A 20,026-nucleotide genomic window follows, 5' to 3' on the forward strand; every position below is an offset into this window, starting at 1 on the left:
TGGGCATCCCTGAGAACTCACTGTAATCGATGCCCAATCACTTTGGGAGAGCTTGGCTGAGTGCTGCGAGCCTGAGGACCAGTTTACCACTAGGTGTAAGACTCACAGTGCTGGGCATATGAGCTAAGCTTGGGAGAATGTCTGAAGTCTGACCAGGAAAAATTGTCTCCAAAATAAAAAAAAAATCTGCCGAAGCAAAATTAATAAACATTTATTAATGGTTACAAACTGTAATACTGCGTCAGCTATATTAATAGCTGGATTCAGTGTTCAAAACAATTTCATTATATTTGAAAACAGTTTTTAGATGAGATGCTCTTCCTGAGGGAGAGTTCTTAAATATACATGATGAGTGTTGAGAAATCACAGCATATTTTAGTTACTTTAGCCAAATTATTTCAAAAGCAAAATTATAAAATCTTACGTAACAAAATTATGAAGTGTGAGATGTATATAGATTTTAACATGGTTCACATGACGTGAAAAGTAAGAGTCTTAAGAGAATATGAAGGTCTTGGGATTTCCCTGGCGGTCCAGTGGTTAAGACTCCCCACTCCCAAAGCAGGGGGCCTGGGTTCGATCCCTGGTCAGGGAACTAGATTGCACATGCCTCAGCTGAAGATCCTGAGTGCCGAAACTAAGATCCAGTGCAGCCAAATAAATAAATATATTTTTTTTTTTTAAAAAGAGAGAATATGAAGGTCTTAGTGTAGCCATGGGTCTTGTGCAATTTGGTTCACTCAAAACGAGCTTGTCTTAGGCATTTGATCTCCATCTTGTCCTCTAGGTCTGGACTCTAATTCCAAGCTATGCTCTTGGAATCTGGATAGGACCAGTGCAAGGATCTCTGTATTCTGAAACATCCGTTCAGAACTCACATGGGTTGAGTTGTCTCTTAGATCTCAAGGCCCTGCCAGCTTTGCTGCCAGTTCTGAGACAGAAGCCTGCCCTAGAGGAAGCTTGCTAGTAGAGCCTGGTCTGCAACTCCTGAGTTAACTCCAAGGGTACTTTAGAAAACACATTACCTGTTCTTCCAGCAATGACCTGGAGCCAGGCTGCCTTCAAGACCTCCTAAGGGCTGGACGTGTGGTGAGGAGTGAGGCATCTTCACTTCCTCCTGCCAGGCTTTGCCTCTTAGAGAGCAGGAGCAAAGAAATGGCTTTTGATGTGAACACTTTCTCTTGAGAACACCTTAGAAAAATAATGTATGTCCTGACAGTTAATGAATGTCATTCATGCCAACTCTATTTTACAGTAACCTGGCTCTGTGCCGCCACTGAAGAAACATGCAGTATGAACTTTGACTAGGAGGGACAGCCCCAATAATTGTCCCAAATGGGTGATGTGATCATGATGGTGGAGGTATTTAGAAACCTGGTAGGTTTCCTTCCCTCGTTTTTTTCTGGTCTTTATAGTGAGCTTATTTGTTTATCTCATGAAGGTCTCATCCCCAATACTGCAAACTCTGCGGGAAGTCATCTGTAGGGACCAGATATTGTGTTATATTTAAGGTCATGAGAAAAACAGTGGCAACCTCCCAAAGAAAAGACTGGCTTCTGAATCTGGATGTGTTGGGTCAGTGGGGTCGCTGTTGACTCCCCCAGGCCAACCATTACAGGAAACAGAATTATAAGTCTGTCTTACCAGGGGAGAATGGATCTCAGTAGTCTGATTTCTATATTCCCCTTGACATTTAAAAAGCTCTGCTCTTGTGCCAGACATTCAGAGGAGCATGAAGAAAATTTTAAAAGGAGAAAAATGTTTATTTGTTTTAAGGCTTTCTCAGTAATCCACTTATGCCATTTACATTAGTTAGAGAAACTTTCCATGTAAACACCATTAATTATGTAGCATAAGAGCCAAATAAAAATGCTAAAAAAGAAAAGTAATTGTAGAATAAATTAGTGTAGCTTGAGTGCACATATATTATACAGAGACTGCAGACTTAATACATTTTATTGAGGGAGGTGGATTTGTAATTTTCTATTGTTTGAACTACTAGGATGGAACCAACAGAAATGACATTTTACAGAGGGATACCAAAGCTGTTAAAGTTTAAACCCATACTGGCAATGAAATTATGGTTTTCACAGGGGCCTTGACTCATGCTCCCTCTCTATATCTGTCTTAAAAAGACTATGGGAGGAGTTACAGGTTGAGTGTTCCATGGATTTCCCCAGAAGGTTTGCTGGAGCAGGACCTGACTCTCTACCCCGAAATCAATAGACTCCAATATCTTCTCAAGTGCAGTAACAGAAGATGGCCTGTGTCTGTGTGAAAGGCAATGAGTTGTGTGTACCCTGCCAGGCAGAGAAGGGCAGAGACTGAAGCTGCTGAGGAAATCTGGTGTGGGGACCTTGTAGTAACAATGACAGGAAAAATGTACTTTACCTTTTGTAGTATTGTATTTTATTTTATTTTTTAAATTTATTATTATTATTATTATTTTTTTTTTTGCGGTATGCGGGCTTCTCACTGTTGTGGCCTCTCCCACTGTGGAGCACAGGCTCCGGACGCGCAGGCTCCGGACGCGCAGGCTCAGCGGTCATGGCTCACGGGCCCAGCTGCTCCGCGGCATGTAGGATCTTCCTGGACCGGGACACGAACCCGTGTCCCCCGCATTGGCAGGCAGACTCTCAACCACTGTGCCACCAGGGAAGCCCTGTAGTATTTTAGAAGTTTCCATGTATGTTATTTATTTTGATCCTTCACAGGAATGCTGTAACATAGGTAGGGCATGTATTTTTACCAAGCCCATTTTCCAGACAAGGAAATTGATGCTTCATGGAGGGAGATCACAGTGAAAGCATGTCCTAATTCCCATCTGTATTTTTTCCACTATCACACTCATATTTCTTTTTAAATGTAAATGAAAAACTCGTGGTTTAGTGTATAGCAATATTTTGTGCTATGTGGCATCTTTTAAGAACATTTGAGTGCATTTACATCATTTCCTCAGGGAAAGCTTTGTTTTACTTAGAGGAGCAGGAAATGGAGTTGAAATGGGAAAAGTTTTTCATTTTTGGGGATTAAACCCATCTGTTATGCTCACTAAGCCTGGATCATGGAGGAGGATAGATTTCTCACAGCATAAAGAGAGGAGAGAAGAGGAAAAAGTGCTTCCTTCATTCCCACAACTATCCAGGGAGTCCTGTTCAGACAAAACAGGGCAGCCAGCCCATCAGTTAGAAAGAAACACGTCCCCACACTCTGTGGAAGAACAGTCTTCCACAGGGTTGAAGTTAACACTGCTCAGAAGAGTTCTGAGGGATAATTTTTTCCACTGCTTTCAGCACCTTTCAGAAATCTGCTTAAATATTTTGCTATATTATCTACTATGTCTGCACAACACAAAGTAAAGGGAAATTATCTTTCATTCATTTATTTGGAGTAATGCTTACTGAGTATGTACATTCCAGTGCTAGGTGCTAGAACTCTGGGGTCGAACCTGGTAGACATGCCCCTTGGTGTAATGGAACTCACAGTCAAATCTATAATCAAATGATCACATCAGTAAATATTTACTGATCTTTACTGTAGAAGTCCCTTTATCCAATGAGAGGGACACTGGTAGCTGATTAGGTGTTTGGAAAATGCAGGTAGAATGGGAAATCATTAAAATGTGTATAGGGGTATATGTGTGTGTGTATGTATGTTTATGTATATATAACAATTTTATTTTTTACTTAAAACACATAAATGAAAATTTATTTGCCAAATTTGGTAGGACAAAGGTGCTTTCTTTGAGGATCAGTCTGGTAACTGAAGGTTTACATTATCTTTCTTGCATAAAGCCCACTCAAAATGTATATCATCTATAATTTTCAGTTTTAGACACTTTAAAGTAGAGGGAGAACTTAAAGACACTTGTGAAGTAATTTGAGCTCATTTAGATTTTTATTATTTTTCCTCAATCTTTTATACTTGTCTTGCCTACAGTTTAAGAGCAATTTTTTCTCCAACTTTTTCAAGTTTTTTCAGAGCATTGAACTTAAATTTTCATAGAAACAGTGACTCTCTTTTTCTGCTCATATTCGATCAGTTTATGTGATATTTAATTAAACTATATAATTACAGTAATCAAGTTCAACTGCCACAAACAGGTTTGGAAACAAAAACAACGCTCTCTTAGTAAGGCTAGAGCTCAGCTGGTGGGGTGGAAGTGATGAAGGTATTAGGTGGCAGAAGTCACAAGCATTTATCATACTCTGGCAATCAGTCAATACATTTTCCAGATGGAGTTGAAAACATCAGTTAATTTCCCAGAGGAGCTCAATTAAAAGAGTTTCTATTATGATTAAAAACTAATAAACATTAGTAAGGAAAAGCAGCGGGTGCCATAAGGGTCTGTAATTGGGGGGATGTGACTCAGTCCTGGGGTGTCAGGAAAGGCCTTGCAGAGAATGTGATAGTTGAGTAAGATCAGAGGATGATTAGGCAGCTGCTCGAGAGTGGCTGGGGCAGGGGTCTGGAGAAAAAGATTTCCAGGCAGCAGGAGCAGCAGAGTCAATGGTGTGAGGGTGGAGGGAGTATGTGTTGAAAAGGAGGAAGTGAAAGAAGCCAGTGTTGTCAGAGCCAAGAGCGGATGCTGGGGAGCAGTCCAGGATGAGGCGCAGGGGGGCGGAGGCCAGTTCACACCAGCTTTCTAAGCTCTGAAAAGTGGGAGGATCTTCCTCTCTATTGACCACTGGAAGCTGTCAATGGTTATGAAGCAAGAGTCGGCTTATTTGATCAAGAGCAACAGCTGATTTGTGGAGTTTTGACCTCCAAATCTGATTTGGGCACTTCAGATTATTTGTTTTTACAATCTCAATACACTAGAGGTAGTGGAGAAAAAAAAATATTTTCTTAACCTCTGGCACCAGGATATCGCTTAGGCATGGAACTATCCTTGAATAGGAAAATACATGCATCAGCTGCTGGTGGGCAAATTTGAGGATCTGAGCGTAGATGTCAAGATCATAACAGAGGGCTTCCCGGGTGGCACAATGGTTGAGAGTCCGCCTGCCGATGCAGGAGACACGAGTTTATGCCCCGGTCCGGGAAGATTCCACATGCCGTGGAGCGGCTGGGCCCGTGAGCCGTGGCCGCTGAGCCTGCGTGTCCGGAGCCTGTGCTCCGCAACGGGAGAGGCCACAACAGTGAGAGGCCCGCGTACCGCAAAAAAACAAAACAAAAAAAAGATCATAAGAGATGCTAAATATCTCTGCTGAGAAAGTGGGAGAGAGGGAGAAAGAAGGAAGAGGCAGGTATTGTATTAGTTTCCTAGGGCTGCCATAACAAAGTGGGGGCTTAAAGTATCAGACATTTATTCTCTCACAGTTTGGGAGGCTAGAATTCTGAAATCAAGGTGTCAGCAGGGCCGTGTTTCCTCTAAGAAGCTGTGGGTAGAATCTTTCCTTGCCTCTTCCTAGCTTCTGGTGGTGGCTGGCCATCCTGGGTGTGTCTTGGCCTGCAGCCGTATCACTCCACTCCCTGGCTCTGTGGTCACGTGGCATTCTCTCCACGCATCTCTGTGCCTCTTCTCCTCTTCTCATAAGGACAGCAGTTATATTGGATTAGGGGCCACCCTAATGACTTCGTCTTAACTTGACTACATCTGCAAAGACCGTATTTCTAAATAAAGTCACATCCACAGATACTAGGGCTTAGGACTTGAATGTGTCTTTGGGGGGACATAATTCATCCCATAACAGGGATGAGGAGGTGGGAAGGATTATCAAGATGGTGGGAGGTTAAATGGCTAGGGTGGATACAGCCAGTAAGAAACTGATGGTGCTAGAATGGCAGAAAGGAGTAATTCAGGGTTTTCAAGTGTTTTTCTCACAGTGTAAGATGTAGCAGCCTGCATATCATCTCCCCCATTGTATCCATGCGTTGGCTCCCACCTTTCCATTGAAAGTTCTGGTACCTGTGTTTGCTGATACTTTGGAGGTAAAGGGGAGAGAGCACGTGACAAGTGGAGTCATGGAGAAGGATTTGGGTCCCATGTTAGGGTGATGGACACCAAGGGTGTAAACACAGGAAACCTCACAGACAACAATTCAATAGAGGCTGGAAAGCTGAACAAAAGTACTTCTGTGACTGTAAATCCCCCACACCTAGATACTCAGAAAACTATTGGATTTCCACAGTCTCCAGCATGGGGGTTTGGGTCAACCTTATCTCCATCTTATTGGGCTAGGACCAGGGTTTCAAATACAATTATTAAAAACCTTCTGCTTCACTTTGTACTGTCAGCCTTTTTAAGGTATGTGCATGACTTTAGCTAAATTGGGAGTGTTTGTGAGTTGCTTAAAAAAAAAAAAAAGATGGGACTTCCCTAGTGGTCTGGTGGTTAAGAATCTGCCTTCCAATGCAAGGGATGCAGGTTTGATCCCTGGTTGGGGAGCTAAGATCCCACCTGCCGCAGGGCAACTAAGCTCGCGCACTGCAGCTACTGAGCCCATGTGCTCTAGAGCCCACACGCCACAACTAGAGAGAAGCCTGCATGCCGCAACAAAGAGCCCGCCCACCGCAATGAAAGATCCCGCATGCCACAACGATGATCCTGTGTGCCGCAGCTAGGACCCAACACAGCCAAATAAATAAATAAATAAATAAATAAATAAATATTTTTTAGAAAAAGATTAAAAATCCTGTCTTCTAAATCTCTTGCCCTAGCATTTTCTGAATATAAAAACTCCATGTGGGGACTTCCCTGGTGGTCCAGTGGTTAAGACTCTGTGCTACCAATGCAGGGGGCCCAGGTTCGATCCCTGGTCAGGGAACTAGATCCCGCATGCTTCAGCTAAGATCCTGCATGCCGCAACTAAGACCCAGTGCAGCCAAATAAATAAATAAATATTGAAAAAGAAATACCCAAAACAGAAAACGAAATGCAGTCTCAGTCTCAGTCCTCTATGGACTGAATCAGAATCTGCATTAAAAAACAAAAACCAAAAACTCCATGTGGAATCTCACTTTGATGGCAGGAGAATGTTCTCTGACGATTAGTTCTCATTTCTTGTCAGTCTCTCCTTCCTTCTCAGAACACCTTTCTATTGCAGTTCTCTGTTGGTGGCTGAGGCATGGAAGCTCTTACGCACCTTTCACTCAAGTTAGCGTCAGACTCTCAAAATGAGGGAAAGGATTTCCTGTAGTGAGTCCAGATGTTTGTGCTAGCATTATTGCTATTAGCCATCAAGTCTGAGCATTGTACAAAATTAAATCCGTCCTTGAGGCCTGGAAGCGAAGACGATCTTGATAACAGTTTAACATCCTCTGAGTGAAATAGCAGAAATGGGGGAAGAACCATTGTCTCCGTTAACTATGATCTCACAGGACAGCATTGCTGTTTATTTCTGTGCTTCATTTACGCTGGGATTTAACATAAATGTGGTTTTAAAGCACATAAAAGCCCCCTTAAAACCTAAGTAATTGGCAAATGGTTAGAATAATTAATAAAGCAGTTTTTTCTGTAAGCAGCTTGAAGAAAATGGGAAAATTTGCAGTTGGCAAAGACATTAGTTGTGGCTAATCCATTATGCCTCTGTGCAGGTTTTCACCCCATATTGTAGGTATTTCTTGAGTGCTGAGGCTGCTCAGGCAAAATGAAGCAAAAAGCAGAGCAATTATTCTAGAGCCTATGAACACAGTATGAGCTTGTGGTTAGATATTTAGGCAAGAAGTCTCTAGGGTCTTCTCCTACTTTGTGAATCCTGCGTGAGTTGTTGGCTGGAGTAGCTGGATAATGCTCTTCTTTACCCGTGAAGGATCTGGCTCACCCATCCTTCTCCTCACCTTATGCTAGGGAAATCGTGTCCTCTGGCTGCTAAGGAAAGATGGACCCTCTTGGTAAACGTGATAGTCATCCCCCTGTGCTTTCAAGAACCAGCCTGTCTCCCCTTAAACCAAGCTATCTCTGCATGACTCCTTTCTGCGGAGGGAAGGTATCCTCCACAGAGAAGACACCCATGTCAGGGCCAGGAGTTCTGAGAAGGCCCAGAACATGCTGGAGGAACGGCCTCTGAGGCTGGACCCAAGGCCTATGCCGTGTGCTGGGCTCTCTTGTTCTGGACAGGGTTCTTTTCTATAATTCCTGTGTGAGGTTCTATTTCCACAGTTCCTGCTCTGCCCCTATTAGTCCTAATAGCAACCCTTTCATGACAATTATTCAGCAGATATAAGAGGCATCAGTCTTCTCTGACATCCACATTTTGACCACACCTTAAGCCCCAGACCATCTTCTCATAACTCTATACAAACTCTTAGTGGCTAACTCATGTTAAAAAGATTAAAGCAGAGAAAGAAAAGAAAAAAAATCTCATCTTGAGCTAGCTCATTGGTGCCAGTTACCCTGAAGGCATAAAGCATTATCAAGTTTTAAACATTTCATTTTTTAAAAATAACAGCAAGTCAGGTGGGCCAGGATTCAGAAATCTCTTGAAATAGTAATAAATTTTAAAAGATTCTTTCTAAAATCAAGAGTGTTAGCTACTTTCTGGGAAAAAGCAAGAAGACTGAAAAATAACAGTACTTGGGCAGGTGTGAATGTTAGAAAGAAAGTGGGGATCCGTTATTCCCAATCAGTCAAAGAGACAAGTCAGGAGTAATTGGCATAAGCTTGGTGAAAAAAAAGACATTTGATATAAGAAGAAAACTCATTATAAATACAAGGAAAATTTTGGCATTGCCCTCTTATACTGCTGGTGACAATTAATTATAGTATAGTCATATTTCTTATTTTGTAATTGTTAATCGGTTAAGGCATAGATCATCTTTATGAAATTTCTCTTTGCGTGTGCACGTGTGTGTGTGTGTGTGTGTGTGTGTGTGCATGTGTGTGTGTAAATGAAGAAACAGAGACACAGCAGGGACCTAAGTTACTAGCTCCATTCATCCGGGGAAAGCTCACAACCCAGAATTACTCTTTGCTTCTACAACTGTTAATGAGGTAGATGGTTGCTTGTGAAGGCATCTACTCAGTTTTTTGCCCCCCCAGGGTGTAATTCTGGGGTTATTCGCGCCTTCTTGGTTTAGCACTGGTCTCCTTTATGATCATCGCTGTCTATCACGTAAGAGCAGATGATGAGGCAGAATCTAAGCCAATGGAATGGTCAGTTCATGATTCATTGCGTTATCTCTGCCCATCACCCATTTTTAAAGTTTATCTGGTTGTATATTCTCTCATAGCTTGCTTGGATTTCTTTCTTCTTGGTCTGGAAAGAGAGAGAGGGGGGAAGAGCACGCGCGCGCGCGCGCACGAGATAGAGAGATAGAGAGAGAGAGGCATTTGAAGGTTGCTGCCACCTCATGTCAGCTGTGCTTCTGCAGGTGATTTGCATGCCATTGTCTGTGTGCTGTAATTCAGTAACTCAGTGGTAGCCTGACCTTCAACAGCTGCTGAACCTCTTCGTCTCTAAGCAGGGGCAGAGGAGGCCATTATTGTAAGGAAATAACATGTGGCTTTCCCAGCTGCATGAAATACATCTGTTGTGACTAGATGAATTACATATTCATGAAAACTTTGAAATGGAAGATCCTCCACTTGCCAAACACTCACCTTGACTGAGCACAGGGCCTGGCAAACAGTGCAAAGCTCTGGCTTGCTCATTTCTGTACGTGTGCATTATGAGCGCAGGTTTCTAAGACATGCCATGAAAAGAAAGCTGGGAAGAGTTCTGCATTTCCATGAATTTCCAGTGGAATTCCATGATGATTACATTTTTATTTCATATCAACAAGTACTTATTAAGTTCCCACCATTCTAACATTATCGTAACAAACCTGCAATACTGTATTATTAGGAAAGGAATTTACTGGTCACATGATGAGTTTCTGCAAACACTATGAAGATCACCCTTCTCCCATTAAACAGAATATCTAACTAGCCTGTGTAAAACTGTTCACACCAAGATGATGAGTTTTGATGTTTCTATGTCTTACTGATTTCTGATTAATTAGTAGAGAATCATAGAAACTCTCCCTATCTTACAGATGGGAAAAATGAAGCCAGTAACATTGATGACCAAAAAGACTGTGACATTTAAAATGCTGTCCTTTGTTCTGTTCATAGCTCATCAGGTTGTTGTTCCAATGCTGGTTAGGTTCATGTACACTCTGTTCCTCCTACCTTCGGCCATCCCTTTCTCGGCCCTAAGATCTCTCCATTTTTACATTCTCTGCTGGGCTGACTGTGCTGGATGGATGAGTCCACTCACAGCTGTTCACACCTCCTTCCAGTGCTCCGGTACTGCAGGGGCTGGAAAGAGACTCCCTTGCAACTAGGGCTCCAGATGTGATTTAGGGCTCTGCTAATCAGATGCATTCACACAGGACAAATTCAGAACTGAGTTAAATGGTGATAGCAATGGTGGAATATTAGCCTCCCCACTGCCCCAGCAAGGGTCTAGTAGGAGCCAACAGTTGTGATCCCTGGAGAGCTGCTAGTGAGGCCTGTTCCTGGAGCCAACATTGCATTGGCAGCCTTTTGATTCCCAAGCTCCCTGAGTTTGGCAGAGAGGACACACCCCTTGGGGGGTGGGGAGAGCTCTGCAGTGTTGTTCTAGAATTCTCCTCTCCAGGCTCAGCATAGAGACTGCTCCTCCTGACAGTTCAGTGATTCTGTTAGCATCTCGGTCTCTGTAGTAAATCTCTTTCTACTTACTAGCTAGAGTGGTCCCTCTGATCTGCAACAGAGTCCTGGCTCATCCACTGCTCAAAGATCACCTGGGAGCCCAGTGCACCCTGAGTCAGCCCTTATTCTGTCACATCAGATTACACTTAAGTTGTTCTCTCTCTCTCTCCTTCCCACCACCCCCTCGACCTCAGGCTGTAAGGTTATTCATCTTTTAGTCCTGCTCTATCTGTGATAAAACCGGGCCCATAATATTCACTTAAGAGATATTTGTTTAAATAAATGGGTGGATGACTAAATGCACAGGACCAAATGTCCTGTGACACTGAGTTCATGGCAGAATACAAAACTTGTTAAAAATGCAATTTTATTTCATACATATGTCATGAGTGTATTTTATTTAATAAAATGTAGCAAGGCACACACTTTTAGCTTGATATTAATCATCACCTTTTACTTAAACAGTCAAATGGGATTTGCCGCTCAGCAGTTAAATATGTTGCTGTCCCCGGAAGACAAGCAATGAGCATTGATGAATGTGAGCCTTGCCTCTTGGCTCCTGCCTCCTGCCCATTACATTTCTTCCTGGGTAAATTCCAAACAGGTGGTGCTAGATGCCTCATTAATTGCATGGAGCTATAGAAATTGTGGGTGAGATGATCTCTCACCAGAACCTAAGCCCTGCATTTTTTAAACACTGCACTGGAGTTAAGGCATTGATTCTTTCTGTGTTGCCATCAGCAACAGACACTGGCTTATGGTGCCAAGAGCCTGAATTGATGTTACGTCTTACCTTCCCTCTGATCCTTCCTTCTTGTTATTATTCAGTCTGCTCTCCATGATTTATCTGTTTCATTTCCCCATTAATGTGTATTAAGTGCCTACAGGTTACATTGTAATAATAATAATATAATTTTTAAAACCATTTTAAAAGTCTTTCTCAATCTGTAACTCATTTAATTCTTGTTAAAACTTTCTGAGTTCGGGTGGGTAGGCATTGTTATTCTCATTTTACTGGTGAGTGCAGAGAGATGCAGAAAGGGTAAGTGTCCTGTTAAAAGTTATTCAGCAGAACTGGGCCTATATGGTACCAGCTGACCTTACTTATAGGTTCAGTGTTTGCCTTGATCCCATACTTTTTAATGGCAAGAAATAAGACAAAGATAGAGACATAAAATAGATGATATCAAATCTTTTAAGGCTTTGCACTGCAAACCAATATATCACATCATAGGAGAAGACATAAAAGGAATATCTAGATGAGAGTTTGAAAATACCTCAGCTAAATTACATAAGGTGTTACTACTGTCAGTGAATGTACGTGGTGCATCTACATGAAGCGCCCATATGGAGAGGACACAGGAAGCTTAGCTGGCGATGATGAATTTCTTTGGCATTAATGATGCCACTGCAGCAGCAGCTGCAGAGAAGGTCACACACTCATGGCATCCTGACCTGGTCTGATGACACGTGGGATACTGAACAACATTCCCAAGTCGGAGAGCAGCCAGGGGAATCGGAAGGGCAAAACATCCCAGAAACCAAGTCAATGGGGATTGCTCGAATAGTCTGGGGAGGAGAGAGGAGGAATGGGGGATGGAGAGATGGTGTGAAGTGTTTTCTATGTGACACCAGAGAGTAAAATACTCACACTAGTGGGAAAATTACAGAGAGGTAGAACATTTTCTGACAATTACAGGAATCCAAAAATGAGATGAGCTACGCTGAAAGGTAATAAACTCCTTCACTGGAAACGTTCAAGAAGATGACCACCTGTCAAGGCTACAGGAAGGAAGCCTCCCTCGTGAGGAGCTTAGAAAGTCATCTAGTTGTCAGATCAACACAGGCAGGGAGCTGGTTGAGAAGCAGGCCATGCCTGGGAATCTGATTCAGCAGCTCTTCGTGGAATCCAGAGAATCTGCTGGGAAACCACTGGACCAGATCAGTGTACTCCACGGTGGAGGGAAGAATGAAGAGGACAACTCCTTCATATTTACATTTTTATCTAAAAGTTAAAAAAAGGAAGTAAGCTTACTGATGTTTGAGGTCTGGTGAATCAGATGGTCCCATCTCACAACTGAGATGCCACATAGGATACTATAGGCAGAGCAGGCGTACTCCAGCACTGAAAGTTGCAGCAGTATCTTCATTGTTCATTCACATTAACATGTTTCCATATATTGTAGTTTATTGGGACCTGTTAAAGAAATTTACGGATTATATTATTTTAAATAACAGAATTGCAAATAGTAGAGTCTTTACAATATTTTGAATGAAATGGGGAATAACCATGACAATCTTTTGCATCACAGAGAGGTTTGTAGCTTATCTTGGGTCAAAATAATTAAAGCATAGTCAAACATAAAGTTGTGCGCTTTTTTAATGAAAAGACATGTGTCCAATTATGCTGACCTTCTGTGATGACAACTAGCTGTTGGTAGTAGAACTCTTGGCAGAAATTTTTGTAAAGCAAAACACACTTCATACGTTCCATTTATATAGGGTTTAGTATGGGCCAGGCGTTGTTTTGTTTTAATGAGTTAAGTCACTGATTCTTCACACAGTCTTAGAAGATAGAGACTGCTAACTCCTTTTTATAGATGAGGAAACTGAGGCACAGAAAGCTGAAGTGACTTCCCCAAGATCACTCAGTTAATGAAAGAGTGGAGTTTAAATGAAGGCCTTTAATCAGTCATCTAAACTAATTTACTCCTTCTCTAAAATGAGAAATCAGTTGTTTTTTGACAGTAACTAGTGCTTTGGAGAAAGCATTTTGAAAATAACCGCTGAAAATGTTTCTATTATTAACGTTATTTGTGTTGCCAAAGCTGTATGTGTTTAAACTTTAAAAACCATAACATCACAAACTCAGAAAATTTAGAAATAGAATTTCAAAACTGATTTAAAAATGAAGAGTTTCAGTATATTTTGAACTCATTTATTAGATATATAAAACTACAGTAAGTTTCAATTTGTTGACAAGAACAAATGATAGAGCAGGAAAAATATAAATTTACTAGCAAATTTCTATAAAAACTTTCACATAATTGGTGAATGAGATTAGAAATAAGTTTCATAATTTAGTAATACCCCCAGCCAGCATTTTTTCCCCCATTTTGTTGGATATGTTTTTGAGAAGTAGCTTTCTCACCAGTGGCAGCCATTAAAGCAGTGCCAAACTTTCAAATCCCAGAATCACAAAGTATTAAACTAAGATTTAAAAAAATAATGAATCATATTCAATTGCATTATTCTCAGCAGAGAAATGTTATCAATAGATGTGTCTTTTTAGTGAGAGAAGAAAATTCTTTGCTCCTATTAATAAAATATAATGAAATAAAAATTATTTTAAAACATTTTATCTCCATGTTACATGTTACCTTTTTTTTTTTTTCTTGCGGTATGGGGGCCTCTCACTGTTGTGGTCTCTCCCGTTGCGGAGCACAGGCTCCGGACGCGCAGGCTCAGCGGCCATGGCTCACGGGCCCAGCTGCTCCGCGGCATGTGGGAATCTTCCCGGACTGGGGCATGAACCCGCGTCCCCTGCATCGGCAGGCGGATTCTCAACCACTGCGCCACCAGGGAAGCCCTGTGCCATTAAAGATTGTAATATATTGATACAATAGTGTGTGTATATATGTGTATATATATATATATATATATATATATATAAAACGTATAAGTGAATATATAAAAATAACAGGGTGCATGCTCAGATAGTTTACTGAGATGGGCCCATGGTCAGCAAAGGTCAGAGTGGGGTTGGAGACCACTGGATGTAATGTCCTTCAAGGTCCATTCCCTAGTTTGGAATCTTCAATTCTCAGGTAAATGCTCTGTTCTTATTTGGTGGGTGATAAAACCTAAGTGCCAGAAAGACACTTCCCTCCAGGGCAGGCAGCACCTCATTATCCAGCTCGCTGCCCAAAATCCCGTCAAAAACAAAAAACAAGAAACAAGGCTAAAGACCCACATTTCTGAGTCAACTTGATTTAAGACTTGGAGCTCTTTGTGTATTGTACAACATCTAATGCAGTGTTGATACCCAATAAATAACAAATCATGATGTTAATAATTAAAATTTGATGTTACTGCTCCTGTGAAATGATTTTCTGAAGAATTATTCCCTATTCACTCATGAAGAAAAATGACAGGTAGAGACAGAGCAATAGCTTTTAAGAAAATTTAGTTCCAGCTACTCTGCACGTGGTTTTACTCCCCCATCTTTGGTAAATCTGATGAATAACTGAGCAAGACAGACCCAGAACCAGCCTAAGCTGCTCCATACCGCCCCAACCTTTTGTCTTTCAGTGTTTAGGCAGGAATGTCTAGGATGTTGAATTGTATGATTTTAAAGTGCTGCCAAACATTAATTAACTAGGGGTACTTCTTTGAAGAGAGTTATGTCTAATTGTGAATATGTCTCCAATTATCTGCTCTCCTTTTTTGACTGTATTATTATCTGAAATCTGCAGTATCTAATTTGCTTGTACATTTATTTTAGTATGCTTTTTGAAGTAGGTGGCAGCCATGAAAAAATGGACATATAGTCACCTTAATGAGACAAGTCATAATTGTACAAGATTTATGTTTATGCTCATGTATGTGCATACATGTATTTACACACACACACACACACACACATTCTTACTTCTATTTGTAACCTGTTCCCTTTCAAGGTGTGAATTTTGACAGTTGTCATAGCCACATTGAACTGGACTTCATTCCTTCTGAGCTGAGATTTTGTTGAGATTTGTTTAACAGCAGAAATCAGAAAAGTGCTCCAGAAAAGTAAATTAATCCTCCTGCAGAAGCGAGTGTAATTAATCATGAGAGAAAACCGGCCATGCATGTCAACAGAGTCCAGAGAATTAGCTGAGCCTTATTGATTCATTACCTACTATGGACCCCTCCTCCCACTCCATGCAGGAAGAGAGGTGACATGAAGACACTAGCCATACCTGAGACCAGATGGATTACAAACTGTGAGGGATGCTGGGTTCATGTTTTGGCATAAGCAATGCACACTGTTAATTAGGAGCATAGCTTTGAACAACGTCTTAAATAATTAGCCAGGGCAGGTATGTGCTTGTGCAGGGGCGGATTACAGATTTTTCTGTTGCTTAGAGAAATTTTCTCTAGCAACAAAGGAACAAAATGTAAATTAATCTACAAGTGCAGGACTTAACATTTATTATGAATTTCAAAGTAAGCTTCTAAGAAAACCATCTACCAAAACCTTCTAGACATAACAGTAGCGTATAAATACTGATGTTGATGTCACGCCCAGCCTAGTGTCTGCACTGCTAATCAGATTCTAGAGGCAGTGTTATATGGTGGACATAACAGACTTTCGTGTCAAACAGACCCAAATTCAAGGCCTGCCTTTACCATTTACTAGCTCTGTTAGACACAGTAGATTTTAAAATCCACGTAAGTAAGATAGGAATCATAGTACTTGTTATGGGCTGAATTGTGTCCCCCACAAATTCGTATGTTGAAGTCCTAACCCCCAGTGCCTTAGAATGTGACTGGATTTGGAGATAGGGTTTCTATTTTTTAAATTATTTTTATTTTTAAAAATTCTTTTAAAAAATTTTATTGGAGTAAAGTTGATTTACAATGTGTTAGTTTCAGGAGTACAGCAAAGTGAATCAGTTATACATATACATATATCCACTCTTTTTTTTAGATTATTTTCCTATATTGACCATTACAAGTATTGAGTAGAATTCCCTGTGCTATACAGCAGGTTCTTATTAGTTATCTATTTTATATATAGTAGTGTGTATATGTCAATCCCAGTGTTCCAGTTTATCCCTCTCCCTATTTATCCCCTCGTAACCATAAGTTTGTTTTCTTGTCTTTTTTTTTTTAACCAGGGTATAGTTGTTTTACAATGTTGTGTTAGTTTCTACTGTACAATGAAGTAGAGTTCCCTGTGCTATACAGCAGGTTCTTATTAATTATCTATTTTATACATATTAGTGTATACATGTCAATCCCAGTCTCCCAGTTCATCCCACCCCCACCCCCCACTTTCCCCTCTTGGTGTCCATACATTTGTTCTCTACATCCAGGTCTCTATTTCTGCCTTGCAAACTGGTTCATCTGTACGATTTTTGTAGATTCCACATATATGCACTAATATACGATATTTGTTTTTCTTACTTACTTCACTCTGTATGACAGTCTCTAGGTCCATCCACATCTCTACAAATGACCTAATATCGTTCCTTTTTATGGCTGAGTAATATTCCGTTGTATATGTGTACCACATCTTCTTTATCCATTCGTCTGTTGATGTACATTTAGGTTGCTTCCATGACCTGGCTATTGTAAATAGTGCTGCAATGAACACTGGGGTACATGTGTCTTTTTGAATTATGGTTTTCTCTGGGTATATGCCCAGTGGTGGGCTTGCTGGGTCATATGGTAATTCTATTTTTAGTTTTTTAAGGAACCTCCATACTGTTCTCCATAGTGGCTGTATCAATTTACATTCCCACCAACAGTGCAAGAGGGTTCCCTTTTCTCCACAGAAGGCAGGTTTTTATTTTTTGTAAATTATTTTATTTTATTTATTTTTGGCTGTGTTGGGTCTTCCTTGCTGCCCTCAGGCTTTCTCTAGTTGCAGCGAGCAGGGGCTACTCTTCATTGCAGTGCATGGGCTTCTCATTGTGGTTGCTTCTCTTGTTGCAGAGCATGGGCTTTAGGTGTGTGAGCTTCAGTAGTTGCAGCATGCTGGCTCAGTAGTTGTGGCTCGTGGGCTCTAGAGCGCAGGCTCAGTAGTTGTGGCACACTGGCTTAGTTGCTCAGCGGCATGTGGGATCTTCCCAGACCAGGGCTTGAACCTGTGTCCCCTGTGTTGGCAGGCAGATTCTTAACCACTGCGCTGCCAGGGAAGCCTGGAGATAGGGTTTTTAAAGAGGTAGAATGAAGCTGTTAGGGGAGGCCCTAATCCAATCTGACTGGTGTCCTTATAAGAAAAGGAAATTGGACACACACAAGAGTCTCCAGGGATGCAGATGTACAGAGGGAAGACCATGTGAAGAGGCAGCAAGAGGGTTGCCATCTGCAAGCCAAGGAGAGAGGCCTGGAGGACATACTTCCATTATGACCCCAAGAGGAAACCAACCTGCTGTCACCTTCATCTTGGACTTCCAGCCTCCAGACCACTGAGATAATGTATTTCTGTTGTTGAAGCCACCCAGTCTGTGATATTTTGTTATGGCAGCCCTAGGAAACTAATATAGGACTTGTTATAGGGTAATTGTGCAGATAAATGGGGTAATTTTTGTATAGGGTCTGCATATGTCCTCAATAAATGACCACTGCTATTATCATGTAAATATTCATTAAATATCATCTCCCTTCTCTTCCTCACTGAAGAAGTTGTCCTTTCCCAGAATTCCTCACCATGCCCCTGTTGTATCTGTTTGAAATTGGACTTGGAGCAGTATGGTTCTTTCCCTTGTATCCAAGCAAATGCTGCCAACACAATCTCTTTATGGAGCAGTAAGCCACCTCTCCCCAAACACCCCTCTTGTCTCTGTTCTGGATTCTTCTCTCTGGCTTTTTTCAGGTTTAGCTTCAGGAGAGAGTGCCTCCTCTGGGACAGGCTTTCTGAGTAGGTAAATCCACCTTCTTCTGCCAGTTCAAAATCTACAAAGGAAGGGTTGTCTGCCAATGGTGGAGATTGTGGTAAAGAGAGGGTGAGAATATCTCATTGGATACTGGTGGTGTCATATATTTCTGCACTTTTTTCATTGACATGAAGAGGTGGATACCTAATGGCTCCACAATTTGTGCAAAGTCAAAGTAGGTGTCATCTTAGAAACAAACATGAATATCTGTGAGTTTCCCACTCTGACGCTTGGCTTTGGAGCCAGGTAAATTAACACAACCCCATGGTCACAATACTTATGCCCCAGTTCTAGATAGAAACAGTTGGTAGCTCACAGCCCTGTTGCTGCTGCTGGTCTCATGTCCAGCCTCTTGTCTGGGAAGGCAGTGTGTGCCACCGCCTGCTCTCCTCCTGGGCTGACAGGGGAGAAACTGCCATGATGACAGCATGGCAGATGAAACCTAGTCTGGGCTATGCACAGGTGTTACTTTTAAGATGTTGAGGAGGTAAGCTATTCTTCAGACATGGAATTCAGAAGAGTTCTCTTTCTTCTATGGGCCAAGAAGTTTGTTGGCTGCAACCATTTGTGTATTCATTAAACTGACAAACATTTACTGCAAGCCTACCAACTGCAAACCACTGAAATGCTCTCTGAGGAGAATAATAATAGTAACAATAATAAATAGTTTATTATGTCATAGGCTCTGGGCTAGGGCCTTTACATATTATTATTGATTTTATTGATAACATTTGTTCAATGTCTGCTGTGTAGTAGGAACTGTGCTAAACAGTTTGCATGCATTTTATTCTTATAATACCTCATGAGGGGAGGTACTCTTGGTCTCATTTCACAGGTGGGAAAGCTGAGATTCGGATGATGCTGAAGGTCACATAGGTGGTACATGCTGAAGCCAGAGGTAAAACTTAGGTTGTTCTGATCCCAAAGTGTATTCTTGCTTTATTTGGTTGTCCAAAAGATAGTTGAGAAAGAAACATTCTTTGATAATTGAGGCCCCTTGTGCATTATGCTTGGAAGTCACTCTCAAGAGAAACATTCTATAAACAATGCTAGCTTTATTTCACCAAATCACATGTCTGGTGTGGTTTTCAGACTATTGCTCAAATCTCCACCCCACACCCTGCAACCAGCTTTTCATGGACATTTGAGAGCTATTACCTTGCGTTAAGGCTGTGCCCAGTGGTATGTGTGTGGGGGGATGTTTATGCCATTATGTCATTTGCACCTTCAGGTGAGAGTGTTTGTCATGTCGTATTCTCTTGGGGGTGCTGGAGAGAGGTCAGTGCATGTTGATAGGGAGAAATAGGGCCACAGGATGTGTGAAGGTCTGAGGTGCAGGCCCCTCCAGGACAGAGCATACAGTGAGGCTCAAGTCTTCTGAGGGACTAGCTGGTTTGTGTCACTGTGAGCTGGGATTTCCTGAAGCTCAAGGCTGCTCTCTTTCCAAATCCATCTAATCTCTAGATGGATGATGGCTTGGATAGAAATGTTAGGAAGTAGGCAGAGTCCAGCTGTTTGTGAATAAAAGAAAACTCCAAATCTCTGAAATTAATCTAACCATGGTCATGTCTACCTACATGCAGCCCATTTGGAGATATGATTCTCTCTGTTTAATCCAGCTACAACCTATTACTACTAAAACTAATGTTTATATCATGCTGACCATCTACAAAGCACTTTTATAGGCATCAGCCCATTTGGTTATTCCAGCAAACTCTGGGATGGATCATTTTCTTCCTTTTCCCTCTAAGGGAACAGAGGC

The 20,026-nt window shown here is 41.5% G+C and overlaps 1 protein-coding gene and 1 non-coding gene across 6 annotated transcripts in view; both read left to right on the plus strand.

Annotated features, from left to right (window-relative positions):
- Positions 1 to 20,026, plus strand: part of MEGF10 (multiple EGF like domains 10) — a 376,760-nt gene that overhangs the window by 47,961 nt on the left and 308,773 nt on the right. The window lies entirely within an intron of this gene.
- On the plus strand, positions 6,698 to 6,770 carry TRNAG-ACC (transfer RNA glycine (anticodon ACC)). Its single transcript has one exon. It is a non-coding gene; the product is annotated as a tRNA-Gly (tRNA).

Source organism: Kogia breviceps, chromosome 4, assembly GCF_026419965.1.
Source record: "Kogia breviceps isolate mKogBre1 chromosome 4, mKogBre1 haplotype 1, whole genome shotgun sequence".
NCBI classification, from domain to species: Eukaryota; Metazoa; Chordata; class Mammalia; order Artiodactyla; family Physeteridae; genus Kogia; species Kogia breviceps.